At 40.3% G+C, this 12,728-nt stretch overlaps 1 long non-coding RNA gene across 1 annotated transcript in view; it reads left to right on the top strand.

Moving 5' to 3' along the window:
• Positions 1–1,671: 1,671 nt before the first annotated feature.
• LOC130301101 (uncharacterized) overlaps positions 1,672–12,728 on the top strand; it is a 41,512-nt gene continuing 30,455 nt past the window's right edge. The window contains exons 1-2 of the long non-coding RNA XR_008851803.1: positions 1,672–1,770; positions 6,346–6,467. This is a non-coding gene — a long non-coding RNA (uncharacterized LOC130301101). The remainder of the gene's footprint in view (positions 1,771–6,345; positions 6,468–12,728) is intronic.

The following is a 12,728-nucleotide window of genomic DNA, read 5'->3' on the forward strand; positions in this document are numbered from 1 at the left end:
CCAAAGTTTCTGTTGAATATATGCTTATATTTATGTACCGATATATGGGTTTCTTTCATGAATGTGATCTGTGTTGCCTTGATATATATTTTAATAAGAAAACCCTGGTTGAATGTAAGTCTTTTATTTTTTTTGTTTATTGTTTTTACATTACAGGATCAATATTGTTAATTATGAATAGGAGACTCTATTAGCAGATATGTTTATAAATTTTTTTATCTTTTAACCTGTTAAGGACGCAGGGCGTACCCTTATCCCGTTTAAACTGTTCTTACCAGTGAAGAATGAGTAAAACCCTGTGGGTCCCTGTTGCTACCAGTATGCAGGACCCAGGGCTAATGCCGGGCTACGCTGAACGGGCCAATGCCTGGCATTAACCCCTTAGATGCCATGATCAAAGTTGATTGCGTCATCTAAAAAGAGACTAAAACTGCCCCGACAGCTCAGCGGAGCTGATTGGGACTATAACGTCAAAATCACAATGTCTTGATCAGCTTACTGGACGACGAGAGGGTCCTCACCTGCCTCTCCATCCCCTGATCGGTGATCTACTGCTCTATGCCTGCTCAGCAGGCAGCAGCTTAAGCGCACCGATCACACTGATCAATGCTTTGCAATTTAGAAGATTGCATGTTTTAGTGTAATTTTTATAACTATTAAAATAAAAAACATATAAATTGGGTATCCTTGCAACTGTATGTATCTACAGAATAAAGATAATGTGTAATTTTTACCAAAAAAGTGCACTGCGTAGAAACAGGAGCCCCCAAAATGTAAAATGGCGTTTTTTTTTTTACCCCATAAATATTTTTTTTTGCTTTGCCGCAGATTATATTATAAAATAAGTGATGTCATTGCAAATTAAAATTGGTGACGCAAAAAACAAGACCTTATGTGGGTCTGTAGGTGCAAAATTAAAAGAGTTATGATTTTTAGAAGGGAAGGAGGAAAAAAATGCAAAAAAACATAATTTGCTGTGACCTCAAGGTGAAAATGGGCTAAGTCCTTAAGGGATTAAATAGGAAAAAGGGGGCAATTAGAATCTTTATATTTTTACGGTCTTTAGGTCCCTGACGGTGACTTTTATAAGAAATCATTAGATTGCTTAAAATGATCAGTGCTATGCTATTACATAGCATTGATCAGTTAGATTGGTCCTTGATCACCCAAAAGCAGTCAGTTGAAGGCCTCCAGCTTCCATATAAACCAATCGGCACTCCACAAACATGATGTGGAAGTGGCGGTGAGGCACTATTCAGGCACTGTACCTGTAACTGATTCTCTTCAATGCCGCTATAACTGTTGATCAAAGCAATGAATAGCATCTGTCGCAAAAAATATAGGCTTGTGAAGCTGCACACACAGTGCTATAGGGCTTCACCAGCCTAATTTAGCCATTCCTTTGTTGCTAAGATAAGCTGTTGGCTATCACTAAAAAAGCATTTGTAGTCCTGTAAGAAACAGTCATGTAACATCCCCAAGTTTCATTACTCTTTTTAAACTGTGTTAAAATCCAATGTATATGCATTTCTGTATTACTCTGATACTGTTCCTTTAGGGTAGCAGGCTCAACTGCCAATCTTAAGATGGCCCCCTTCATGAGCTGTTTCCATGGCAGCAGCTCAGATTTGAAGTGACTATGATGTCATAGGCCCACTTGGACCACTGGGATAAGGGGGGTGTGCACCGAGGAGATTAGGGTCGGTTAGGGACAGTTTGTGGGACTATTGTTTATTGAGTGTCCGCACTGCAAATTCGGACGTGGAAGAGGTGAAAATTGTTGTACGAATTTACTTGAATTGTTTACACTATTCTGAAGGTTTTGCTTGTCTTTATTAATCTATAGTAAATGCAATTTTCCTAAACTTGACCACTGCGTACGCACTCTTTTCTGGTCGCGGAGAAAAAACCCTGCCTTGCTCTAGGTCCACAGTCCCCCCAAGAGTTGGCCTGAACAGTCATGTGACGTGATGGAGTAAGGGATAGAGGTGTTTTTAAAAAAATATCATGTCTGTAATTTTTGGATACGCTGTCCACAGAAAAGAAAAGATCTGGTTGGCAACCCTGGTTTATAATATTTTATTTACTGCTTGAGGTACTATAATGCTCTTGCTAAGATGACAACCGATTGCTTTGAACGGTTAATGATATTTCATAAATACCTACATAGATCAGCTTTATGTTTTATCACACTTTTTACTGTACATTTCTGCTCATTTCATGTTTTTAGAGGCTTCCAATTTTGTGTTAGACTCTTAAATGCTGCAGTTTGTTTTAATGCAATAACAACTGCTTTAGGAGATATAAAGGGAAACATTATGTGAATGAGATAAGCTTCTTCCTGTACCGTATATAGATTTTATGTTGGACAATTATCACTTGTGCTACAGTATTTCATTACACAGCAGCAGAACTGCTCTTGAATACATGTTAGGCTTTTATTTAGGCTCTTCATTTTCTATTATTTTATAACACCAACATATTCTGCACCATCTTCTTTCTCTATTTGGTTCACAACTTAAATGTTCACTGTCAACAAACTTTGCATTAAACAATATATAGGAAACTTTGTAACACATAGTATGAGGCAAAAAAAAAGTTCTTGCTTGATTTATCAAGCTACTTCACCTCCAAATTTTTTTTCATTTACATTTCTTTCTACAAGAATCTCGCTGATAGATCAGATTTCATGCTGCCAATACCGTTTTATAAGGCGGGGGTAAAGAGTGAAATGGGAGGGAAAGTGAGTTCAGAGAGAAATGGCAGCAAAATAGAGATGGCAAAGAGACAACTGAACATATAGATCTTTCCCTAGGGATTCATTTACAGTTTAGACTGTTTAGTAAAGCTCTATAATGTCCCTTATGCTGCTGCTTCTTGAGGTTTGTATGGAGACCAAGAAGAGCAGGATCTTCTTCTCTGATAGCACATACACAGCTTATTTCATGCTGCACAATATCCACTGCGCAGCGGGAAATATGCTAGATATTTTACAATGAGCAGACACACAGGGCTACCTGCGGCAGTCCTGTGTGCGCAGTGAGGTTTTGAGGGCCCGCGTGGCACAGTCAGTCACAGTCATTGTACCTGGGTTGAGCTGTGTGTCTGCTGATAGTAGAACACACAGCCTATTTCCCACTGTGCAGCATGTTTCGTGCAGCACGAAAAATGCTGCGCCTACGCTATGTGTGAACTTATCCCTAAAAGTATATGTACATAACAGATTTTCTGTGGCCTAAAAACATTCTCATAGGGGAATTTAGATTGTGATCCCCAATAGTAACAGGGACCAATCTGAGTGATGACAAGCTATGTACAGTGCGGCAGAATATATGCATGCTGTAAAAAATGGAATGAAATTTGCCTCACGTGAATACAGTATACCAGTGTTTCTCAAATTGCCTATAACTGTTGTACAACTACAACTTCCAGCATGCTGGGAGTTGTAGTTTTGCAACAGCTTTAGACACCCTAGTTGGGAAGCACTGCAGTATACCTACAAGAGGAAAAGATGAAACACTTTTATACAGTATATATATATATATATAACAAATTCGACCCCAGGATCCTAGTTCTACCTGCAGGACTGAGGCGTTTATTTTATTTGGGAAAACTTAAGACATGAACAAAGAACTTACATGCACTAAATAAAATGGCCTTTATGAAGTTATTCTATAAAAATCCTAGAACAACACCTGCTCTGCCACAGCTGAGAAAAAAAAGAACATTTCTTGGACTGTCAAGTTTTGTTTGGAAACAGTTTGTTTTCTTCTATTTATAAAAGAAAATGTAGTTATAAATATAGTTATAAGAAAGAATACTATTTGGGAGAAGGTTACAGAATTATTGATCAGAGAGGAGCTGGGAAATGAGTTTTTCTTATTTTTGCTCTTATACCTGATTAGGGATAAATACAAAACCCAGGACCTCATGCAGAAGTAATGAGGAATTTACTTTAAACCCTTAAAGGGATACTCTGGTAGATTTTTTTTTTTTAACTGGTGCCAGAAAGTTAATAAGATTTGTAAAGTACCTCTATCAGCTGCTGTAGACTACAGAGGAAGTTCTTTTCTTTCTGAATTCTACTGACACCTCTGTCCATGTTAGGAACTGTCCAGAGAAGGATAGGTTTTCTATGGGGATTTGTTCCTCCTCTGGACAGTTCCAGATACAGACAGAGGTGTCAGCAGAGAGCACTGCTGTCAGACAGAAAATAAATTCAAAAAGAAAAGAACTTCCTCTATAGTATACAGCAGCTGATAAGTACTGGAATAATTCAGATTTTTTAATAGAAGTAATTTACAAATCTGTTTAACTTTCTGGCACCAGTTGATAAAAAAAAAAAATAATAATAATAATAATAATAATAATCAATTTCCACCGGAGTACCCCAAGCTAATTTTGACCTTCAGATTTTTTTTTTTTTACTCCTGGTACTCTATTAGAAGTTTTTTTTGCCTTTTTGGGAGACATCACTCTTTATTTTTTCCATCCACAGGGCCATACGAGGACTTGTTTTTTTGCATGACCAATTGTATTTTGGGGTGGGGTGGCGTCACTTCTGCTGCACTGGTCACTTTATACTTTACCAAGGTTTGTACCGCTTGTTACTTGTGATTATGCTTGTACACTCACCTTGTAAATTTGTTTAATATAATGTCCACAAGTGTGGCAGCTGTGACGCCTCTTGTTGTTGTCCTTGTTCCCCCCTGTGTATGTTTCTTCCCTACTGTATATGTTTTTAGTACCATTTAATAAAAATTATTTTTATTTTCCTAATCAAATGACTCCATAGTTCTTGTGTAGTGGGGATTATTTTAACAAAAGCAAAAAAAGAAATGTACTTTTCACGCAGTGCACTTTACGGTAAAACCCGAGATGTTGTCTCTATTCTGTTGGACAAAATGAATATAAAAAAAAATGAAAGCCCTATAATTGTTTATGTTTCCATATACAGGGATGCCCATTTTTATTTTGATGTGACTTTTTGATTACTTTTTATTAAAAAAAAAATTCACGACCAATATTGGCATATTTTCTTTTAACATTTACGCCTTTTACTGTCCACCCCGGCTCAGATAATACTTTACTAGTTCAGACAATTCTGCATGCAGCGATACCAAATATGTTAATTTATTTATTTATGTTTTTTATTTATAAAATGGGAAAAGGGGGTATTTAAATTGCAAAAAAAGGTATACAAAAAAAATAGTAGACTGTGCCATTCCATACAACATTATTTCTATATTGGTATATGGGATTTGAGAGTGGTGCCATTGGCCATATCTGTCTAGGGCACCTGGATAACTTTTATCCAGCCCTGATGGTCAGTAAAATATATTGCATTGCATCCCTACAGCCTTTTTTTTTTCTTTATCAGCTCAAGGACATAAATGCCTTTTAATTCTCCTGGGAAGTTTTAAGATAATTGGGAAGTAACGTATTTTTCGCCGTATAAGACGCACTTTTTCTTCCCCAAAGCTGAACACCGCGTCTGAAGTGAAAGTGACACTAACCCGGGTGCTCAGTCGGGCTGTTCGGGACCGCCGCGGTGAAATAGCGGCGTCCCGAACAGCTTACAGGACACCGGGAGGGACCTTACCTGCCTCCTTGATGTCTGCTCCGTGCCGGGATCCCCTGCATGGCCGGTGCTCTCCTTCGACGTCATCACATCGTCACGCACACCGTCCCATCATCCAATAGGAGTGGCGTGTGTAGCGATGTGATGATGGCGACGGAGAGGGTGGATCCCGGGGAAGAAGACGTCCGGAGCGTCGGGGACATCACGGGGATGCGGTGACAGCGATGGAGCGACATCCAGGGCAGTTTAGATGGGTCCGGAGCGGCGGGGACACGTGAGTATTACCTCCTATAACAGTGGTCTTCAACCTGCGGACCTCCAGATGTTGCAAAACTATAACTCCCAGCATGCCCGGACAGCCGTTGGCTGTCCGGGCATGCTGGGAGTTGTAGTTTTGCCACATCTGGAGGTCCGCAGGTTGAAGATCACTGTTGGGTTCAGAATCTTTTTTTTTCTAGATTTTGCACCTTTAAAATTGGGTGCGTCTTATATGCCGGTGTGTCCTATAGGGCAAAAAATACGGTATAATGTACTGTGCTCTTGTCTGTTTTGGTCTGAAACCCATATGAATTAGAATGGCATAATCTTCATAATAATCCCATTTTTATCCAAACAGAATGTGACAAGAATAACCATTGGAGATTGCTATTTCCCCAAAGTACCTGTCATATGTGCTGACCAGATTTTAAGAAGCTGTTATCGAGCTTGCATTTGTAATGGATCAAAGGCAGGTTTGGTAATGGTACCTCTTATCCCCTACCCAGGTCTGTCCAAGTCAGCACAGGTGCTGAATCCAAATGATACTTTCCTTCCAAAAGGTGCAACCAAGTCTGCACAGAGAGGCTTTTGGGAAACATGATACCTAACGGAAGAGTGAAAGACTGTGGTAAGTAACACATTTTGTTGTAGTTAGCGCTTAGACAAGCAGGATTTATTTTTGTATTTTATACCTGAAGATAAAGATTCTACTTAGTTTTCTGCTTGAAAATAAGGACAGAAGAAGCCTTGTCTAAACTATAAATCTGTGTCACTGTCTCTGACTGTAGTTTGTGTGGCTCTATGGAGCTAATCTCCCACAGCCTCTATTTTTGTTCCTTCTACAAATACATAGGTGATGTTACAAGTGATTAATGTTTAACATTAGAGATTGACATTAATGTTTCCATTATCATCACACTTACCAGCTGGTTATTCATTTATAGCTAAAACTCAGGTATCTAAATGTATGTCAATGATCATGAATCATCTTGTGTTTTTTTGCCAAGATTACTCACTGCAGGCCTGTTATCATATTATTCACTGACGTTCAATCATGGGAATATTCTCTGTCATCTATTTTTCAACTCCATAGATTAAACATTTTGTAGCAAAAGGTGACCAAACTAATGGGGTTTAACAAGATTACGGACATTTATTAAAGGGGTATTCTAGTATCTGGAAATTTTTTCAAATAAAATTATAACCCCTCTTAAGACATATAACTTTCTTATATAGTGGACCCGTAAAGAGGTACTCTGGTTGGAACCTTTTTTTTAAAATCAACTGGTGCCAGAAAGTTGGGAAATTACTTTTTCTATTAAAAAGGTGTTTGCAGAGAGCACTGTGATAATGACAAAAAAGAAATCCCAAAAGAAAACAATTTTCTCTGTAGTATACAGCCGCTAATAAGTACTGGAAGGATTAAGAATTTTTTATAAAAGTAATTTATAAATCTGTTTAACTTTGTGGCACCAGTACCCCTTTAACCCCTTAAGGACGCAGCTAATTTTCACCTTAAGAATGCAGCCCTTTTTTTGCAAATCTGTCACTGTCACTTTATATATTAACTAGCTGAGTACCCGGCGTTGCCCGGTTTTTCCTTCCTCATCCTTGTTGAGGAGGAAAATCAACAAAGGAGGAAGCTTTTGTCTTCATATCCCATCCCCATATATTGTTGTCATATCCCAATCCCATATCCTGTCCTCATACCCCGATCTCCTATCCCGACCTCCTATCCCTTCCTCCTATCCAGTCCTCCTATCCCATCCTCCTATCCCGTCCTCCTATCCCATCCTCATATCCCATCCTCCTATCTCGACCTCCTATCTCGTCCTCCTAACTTGACCTCCTATCTCGTCCTCCTAACTTGACCTCCTATCTTGACCTCCTATCCCATCCTGCTATCCTGTCCTCCTATCCAGTCCTCCTATCCAGTCCTCCTATCCCTACCTCTTATGTCAACCTCCTTTCCCAATTTCCTATCTCGACCTCCTATACCTACCTCCTATCCAAACCTCCTATCCCGTCCTCCTATCCCGTCCTCCTATCCCGTCCTCCTATCCCGTCCTCCTATCCCGTCCTCCTACCCCGTCCTCCTATCCCTACCTCCTATCTCAACCTCCTATCCCGACCTCCTATCCCGACCTCCTATCCTGACCTCATATCCCGTCCTCCTATCCCATCCTCCTATCTCGACCTCTTATCTTGACCTCCTATCCCATCCTCCTATCCCGACCTCTTATCCCATCCTCCTATCCCGTCCTCCTATCCCGTCCTCCTATCCTGTCCTCATATCCTGTCCTCATATCCTGTCCTCCTATCTCAACCTCCTATCTCAACTTCCTATCCCGTCCTCCTATCCTGTCCTCCTCTCCTGACCTCCTAACTCGACCTCCTATCTCGACCTCCTATCCCAACCTCCTATCCCGACCATCCCATCCTCCTATCTTGACCTCCTATCTTGACCTCCTATCTTGACCTCCTATCCCGACCTCCTATCACGTCCTCATATCCCGACCTGTAATATGTGTACCAGGTATTGAAATATCTCCAGCCGTACGGAAGTTATTTGGGAACATACATTTCACATTGATTTGCATGGGACTTTAAACAAAAACCCTGACCTTCACAAATGGGGGTAGTTAAGGGTTAAATTAACTATCCTATATTTTAATTGGACATAGTTACATAGTTACATAGTTAGTATGGTTGAAAAAAGACATATGTCCATCAAGTCCAACCAGGGAATTGAAGTGAAGGGTGTAAGGGGATAAGGGGAAGGGATGTAGTTTTATAATTCTGCATAAGCATTAATTTTATTTTGTTCCAGGAATGTATCTAACCCTGTTTTAAAGCTGTTAATTGTTCCTGCTGTGACCAGTTCCTGAGGTAGACCGTTCCATAAATTCACAGTCCTCACGGTAAAGAAGGCGTGTTGCCCCTTTAGACTAAACTTTTTCTTCTCCAGATGGAGGGAGTGCCCCCTCGTCCTTTGGGGGTGTTTAACCTGGAACAGTTTTTCTCCTTACTTTTTGTATGGGCCATTTATATACTTATATACGTTTATCATATCCCCCCTTAAACGTCTCTTCTCAAGACTAAAAAAAATTGTAACTCCTTTAATCACTCCTCATAGCTAAGATGTTCCATGCCCCATATAAGTAACATGTGACCAAATATTATCGAAATATCTCCAGCCGTTTGGAAGTTATGCAGTAACATATATTTCCCATAGACTTTTGTTTGGGACTTTAACCCCTTAAGGACTCAGCCCATTTTGGCCTTAAGGACTCAGACAATTTAATTTTTACGTTTTCATTTTTTCCTCCTCGCCTTCTAAAAATCATAACTCTTTTATATTTTCATCCACAGACTAGTATGAAGGCTTGTTTTTTGCGCGACCAGTTGTCCTTTGTAATGATATCACTCATTATATCATAAAATGTATGGCGCAACCAAAAAACACTATTTTTGTGGGGAAATTAAAACGAAAAACGCAATTTTGCTAATTTTAAAAGGTTTCGTTTTCACGCCGTACAATTTATGGTAAAAATGACGTGTGTTCTTTATTCTGAGGGTCAATACGATTAAAATGATACCCATTATTACATACTTTTCTATTATTGTTGCGCTTAAAAAAAATCACAAACTTTTTAACCAAATTAGTATGTTTATAATCCCTTTATTTTGATGACCTCTAACTTTTTTATTTTTCCGTATAAGCGGCGGTATGGGGGCTCATTTTTTGCGCCATGATCTGTACTTTTACTTGATACCACATTTGCATATGAAAAACTTTTAATAAATTTTTTATAATTTTTTTTTTAATAAAATGCATTACAAAAGTAGTAATTTTGGACTTTTATTTTTTTTTTCGTTCACGCCGTTCACCGTACGGGATCATTAAAATTTTATTTTAATAGTTCGGACATTTACGCATGCGGCGATACCAAATATGTCTATAAAAAATGTTTTTTACGCTTTTTGGGGGTAAAATAGGAAAAAACGGACGTTTTATTTTTTTATTGGGGGAGGGGATTTTTCACTTTTTTTTTACTTTTAATTTTACATTTTTTTACATTTTTTTTTACACTTGAATAGTCCCCATAGGGGACTATTCATAGCAATGCCATGATTGCTAATACTGATCTGTTCTATGTATAGGACATAGAACAGATCAGTATTATCGGTCATCTTCTACTCTGGTCTGCTCGATCACAGACCAGAGCAGGAGACGCCGGGAGCCGCACGGAGGAAGGAGAGGGGACCTCCATGCGGCGTTATGAATGATCGGATCCCCGCAGCAGCGCTGCGGGCGATCCGATCATTCATTCAAATCGCGAACTGCCGCAGATGCCGGGATCTGTATTGATCCCGGCACCTGAGGGGTTAATGGCGGACGCCCGCGAGATCTTTAGCCGTTTGGACGTGATTGTGGAGCATACACACATACATACACATATTGGGGGATGTTTATCAAAGGACTAGCTGAGTACCCGGCGTTGCCCGGTTTTTCCTTCCTAATCCTTGTTGGGGAGGAAAAAAAAACAAAGGAGGAAGCTTTTGACTTCATATCCCGTCCTCATATATTGTTGTCATATCTCGACCTCCTATCCCGTCATCGTATCCCGACCTCCTATCCCGTCCTCCTATCCCGTCCTCCTATCCCATCCTCCTATCCCGTCCTCCTTTCTCCTTTCCCATCCTCATATCTCGACCTCCTTTTCCGTCCTCCTTTCCCTTCCTCTTATCTCGACCTCCTTTCCCGTCCTCCTATCCCGTCCTCCTATTCTGTCCTCCTATCCCGTCCTCCTAACCCGTCCTCCTTTCCTGTCCTCCTCTCCTGTCCTCATATCTCGACCTCCTTTCCCGTCCTCATATCTCGACCTCCTTTCCTGTCCTCCTTTCCCGTCCTCCTATCCTGTCCTCCTTTCCCGTCCTCTTATCTCGACCTCCTTTCCCGTCCTCCTATCCCGTCCTCCTATTCTGTCCTCCTATCCAGTCCTCCTAACCCGTCCTCCTTTCCCGTCCTCATATCGCGACCTCCTTTCCCGTCCTCATATCTCGACCTCCTTTCCCGTCCTCCTTTCCCGTCCTCCTTTTCTGTCCTCCTTTCCCGTCCTCCTTTCCCGTCCTCATATCTCAACCTCCTTTCCCGTCCTCATATCCTGACCTCCTATCCCGACCTCCTATCCCGACCTCCTATCCCGTCCTCCTATCCTGTCCTCCTATCCCATCCTCCTATCCCATCCTCCTACCCGACCTCCTATTCCATCCTCCTATCTCGACCTCTTATCCCATCCTCCTATCTCGACCTCCTATCCCTTCCTCCTATCCTGTCCTCCTATCCTGTCCTCCTATCCCGACCTCCTATGTCGACCTCCTATCCCGTCCTCCTATCTAGACCTCCTATCTCGACCTCCTATCTCGACCTCCTATCCTGACCTCCTATCTCGACCTCCTATCCCGACCTCCTATCCCGACCTCCTATCTCGACCTCCTATCCCGGTCCTCCTATCCCGGTCCTCCTATCCCGTCCTCCTATCCAGTCCTCCTATCCCGTCCTCCTATCCCGTCCTCCTATCCCGACCTCCTATCCCGACCTCCTATGTTGACCTCCTATCCCAACCCGTAATATGTGTACCAGTTATTGAAATATCTCCAGCCGTACGGAAGTTATGTGGGAACATACATTTCCCATTGATTTGCATGGGACTTTAAAAAAAAACCGACCCTCACAAATGGGGGTAGTTAAGGGTTAAATTAACTATCCGATATTTTAAGTGGATATATAAGTAACATGTGACCAAGTATTATCGAAATATCTCCAGCCGTTTGGAAGTTATGCAGTAACATATATTTCCCATTGACTTTTATGGGACTTTAAACATAAACCCCGCCCCTGGCAAATGGGGGTGAGTAAGGGTTAAATTACCTATCCTATGTTTGTTGTTGACATATAAGTAACATGTGTGCCAAGTTTCATGTTAATATCTTTAGCCGTTTGGACGTGATGCTGGAACATACACACATACATACATACATACATACATACATACACACACACGTAGAGTTTTATATAGATATAGATTTAGACTGGTTTTTCCTGTCTTAATTTTTCGCACAGAAAGTCGCAGTCTAACTATGTGTGACTTTTTTGCGACTTTTGCACTAGAGGATTTTTAGAACATGATGCATTCTTGTGTAATTTAGACGGAAATGCATTATCAAAAGTGACTTTTCAGCGACAAGTCACATCGGCTGAAAGTACACCGAAGTATCAGATCATGTTGGAGCAGGTTTAAATACAGTCTAAAGTATAGATCACAAAGTCTGTGCGCAGAATTTATCAAGAGCCGTGCGACTTTTGATAAGTTAGGCGCACAATAGACCGGCCTAACCCACTGTGGTTTGGTCTATATTGATGCGGGACATAGACAGCTATGTTTTATATACATACATAACTCTGGGTTGCTTTTACCTTTCATTCTGATTCCAAGATTGCTTTTTTCAAGACCTATTATACTTTAACATAGTGATAAATTTTTGTTGTTACTTCCATCCTTTCTTGGTAAAAAATGCCCAAATTTCATGAAAATTTAAAATAAATTAGCATTTTTCTAACTTTGAAACTCTGTGCTTGTAAGGAAAAAAGACATTCCAAATGAATTATACATTGATTAACATATACAATATATCTACTTTATGTTTGCATAATAAAGTTGACATGTTTTTACTTTTGGAAGACATCAGAGGGCTTCAAAGTTCAGCAGCAATTTTCCAATTTTTCATGAAAGTTTCAAGTTTCAGGGACCAGTTCAGTTTGAAGTGGACTTGAGGGGCTTTCATGTTAGAAATATCTTACAATGGACCCCATTATAAAAATTTT

The sequence above is a fragment of the Hyla sarda genome, chromosome 1, assembly GCF_029499605.1.
Source record: "Hyla sarda isolate aHylSar1 chromosome 1, aHylSar1.hap1, whole genome shotgun sequence".
Classification (NCBI taxonomy): domain Eukaryota; kingdom Metazoa; phylum Chordata; class Amphibia; order Anura; family Hylidae; genus Hyla; species Hyla sarda.